The sequence below is a fragment of the Neltuma alba genome, unplaced genomic scaffold (genome assembly GCF_004799145.2).
Source record: "Neltuma alba isolate B1F8T4 unplaced genomic scaffold, ASM479914v2 tig00013419_pilon, whole genome shotgun sequence".
In the NCBI taxonomy this organism is placed as follows: domain Eukaryota; kingdom Viridiplantae; phylum Streptophyta; class Magnoliopsida; order Fabales; family Fabaceae; genus Neltuma; species Neltuma alba.
Window position 1 is genome coordinate 117,084 of NW_021637672.1, and position 3,448 is coordinate 120,531.

Below are 3,448 nucleotides of genomic sequence, written 5' to 3' on the forward strand. Positions count from 1 at the left end.
GCTCTTAATTTTAGTTCCAAATTGATTCTCAACTAAAACTTTGAACTGATTGAAAGCATGTATTGCTTCTCCTTTGCTCTTTAGTGGATACAACTGCATGTAATGGCTAAAATCATCTACAAAGTGAATATAAAAACGATGCCCTTGAATAGATTGAACAAGTGAGGGTCCCTAGAGATCAATATGAATTAAATCAAGAGGAGCAGAAGCATGAAAGCTAGAAATAGGAAAAGGTAAATATTTAGATTTTCCATATTGACAGGCTTCACAAAAAAGTTTGTCTCTAGACTTGATTTTCACATTACAATCACTTAATATTTGTCTCAAAACTCTGTCACAAGGGTGTCCTAATTTACGATGCCATTCAACTAAATCAGAAAAACATGCTTCTGGAGCAAAAGATAGTGCAGCAACAAAATGAGCTTGAGCTTGACTGTCATTATCATGCCTCATTGGATACATTCCTTGTCGTGGTTTCCCTTGAATCAACACTTGTCCTGTCACTTTGTCCTTCACAATGCAGCCATGATCAGTAAACAAAACATCAACCATGTTATCTTCAGTCAACTTATAAATACTCATTAATTTCTTAGTTGCAATGGGAACTATCAGAATATCATTCAGCTTGAGTGAAGAAGGAGAACAAGGAATAGTAGTTGAACCAACAACTTGGATTTGAGTTTTCTCACCAGTGCCAGTAAGAAGATGACACTTACTAGCTGGAAGAGTCTTATCTAAATGATTAGAAGATGGAGAAACATGGTAGTTAGCACCGCTATCATTATACCAAGTTGAATCAGAAATGGTACTTGGTGAAGCAAAATAAGCCTAAGGAGAGAAGGCCCCTGATGATGCATTTCCGAAGTTAGTTGGTGGCTGAAAGGAACGGTCATAGTGATGGTAACAGTTTGCGACTAGATGACCAAAGCGATGACACAGGTGACAATAGGGACGACCACCACTTACGCTCTGGAATGAGCGCCCATGACTGCGATTGTTGTTTCGGGTCCCTCATCCACCACGCCATGAACCTTGACTAGCTTCAGGACAGTGATAATCTCACTGTGCAACATTAACAGTAGGTTGAATAGTTAGAGATGAAAACTGATTGAGCTGTTCGATTCTGCTTTCAAAAGCTAACAACGAAGCTTGAGCATCAATCCATGTGAGTTTGGGTTGATCAATAAGTTTAATGACTATGGCATTATAGTCTGCATCAAGACCATTTAGAGCTTGAGCAATGAGATCTTCAGTGGAGACAGGGGAGCCAGCCAAAGCAAGTTGATCTGTGAGGTTCTTCAGTTTAGTCAGAAATTCGTCCATATGCAACCCATTTTTGCATGTTCGCTGGAGCTCCGACTTGAGCGCCATGACTTTGGCTTTGGTTGATGCCATTGCAAGACCTTTAGCACCATCCCAAAGCTCCTAAGTAGTACGACAATGAAAAAGTTGTGCTCCTATCTCCATGCTCATTGTATTTCTGAGCCATCCAACAAGTAGTCGGTCAACAGCAGACCATTCTTCATAAGCAGGATTGAGTTTCACCTCATCACCTTTTGGGATGAACTTCTGTGGAATAGGGCTAACTCCATTGACATGAGTTTCAAGTTTGTTCCCTTCAATAAAAGGTAGAATAATTGACTCCCAAAATAAATAGTTCTCTCGGTCCTACTTGACTGAGGTAGCTTGATTATGAAAGAGGGGGTTAGTTTTGGAAACAGTATTGAAGTAATGTTGGTAGGTGTATCATTGGTTCCGGTGGAAACAGAGTCCGACATGTTTGGTGAAATAGAAAACCCCTGGCTCTGGTACCAAGAGGGAAAGTAGACGAAAATCACAAAATGAGAAACGAGCCAAAAGCTTTTGATGGATAACTGGCTCCCACTGTGCACGTTTATATAGAGGGAAATGGTACAGGGTAACCAATATACAAGAGCCACGTACTAATACAAGGACATATACAATACAACGGTGATAACTTTATTCTCATGCTACAGTAATGTCTACTATTATAAAATGATTTTATTCTCTAACCCTCCTATTAGAGGTAATCCTATTCAGGGTATTATTAGGCACTAAATGTGAGTACCTCTCCCAGTGGAGATTCAAACATTGGTTCACGTTGTTAGTTCTTAATTATTAAATAAATCTCAAAAATTAATCTTTAATACTTTGAAAGGATTTTCTTCATGAATTAGCTTATTTTATGGTTGTTTATCATAAAATTTTTTTGTGTTCCCCACTATTGTGCAGCCCAATGTAATTAGAATTTTAATGCTCTTTCATATGTATTGAAATCTAATTTTTTTTTCTACCACGTATTAAAATCCATTTGATGAATAAGACTTAAAAAATTCGTTGCAAGTGGAAATCTACACATCGGTTATGAACTTATGATTGATGACAAAAACAGTAAACTTTTTTTGGTTTTTACTTTTTCGAAGAAGAAAAATATTTCATATTAATTTGAAAAATCTTGTAGCCTCTTTTGTTTTTTTTTCACTGATCTAAATTTGCCTGTTCAGCCATTAGGACTGAAGAGATGAATGACATCATTCAAACATCATCCGTTGAAGCTGTTGAAAGCACATTAACTCATACTTCACTCCAAGAAATAGGTATTAATATTATTCTGTGGTTCCCATCCGTCACATATCATATTAATGAAGTGCTTTATTATAATCTTGTTTTCTATTGAAACACAATATTATGTCTAAAACAATTATGCTCCGTTTAATTGGTCTTGTTATTATATTCTTTTGATTGACTAATCATTTATTTATTTTTATTTTAACTAAACTACTGAAAAATTACGTTCAGATCCGGAGACGCAGCAGACCTTGAAGAAGGCCTTGGTTCCTATTGCTCAAAATGTACTAAGCTCTTCCGTGATTGACGATATAGATACTAATTTTGTTTTGCAATCTACAAGCTGTGATTTTTTTTTTTTTTGCCTTGATATGTTTTCTAGTTTCAAATGCTATAGGAATTTCTCCCAAGCTTTAACTTTATTGTTTTGCTTCGATTTCCTTTATTTAGTGATGCTTTATAACTCATTAACATTGACAGAATGATGCAGGTACTTGCATTATTGTTTTGCAGACTATATAATATGCACCAAATGATCTAAAATTGCTCTATAGTATGTAATAACTCCATTATAATACTTTCTGTTTATTAATTACTTTTGTGAATTGGAATGCACTAGATGGATCACAGGGTTTACAACTTCATCCAAGTGGAAATTTGCTGGTCCAGACCACATCATCTATTATGAATAATGACAAAGAAAGTAATATTACTTTCCAAAGGAATTTATTTTGCTTATTTTTTTCCAAAATTTTTTGTCGTTCCATTTTTTCTCTAAGGAAAATAAGCACATGGTTGTTTAGATACAGGGACTAAAGAGATCCATGTACCCATTCAAAGACCACTGGTTGAAAATGCT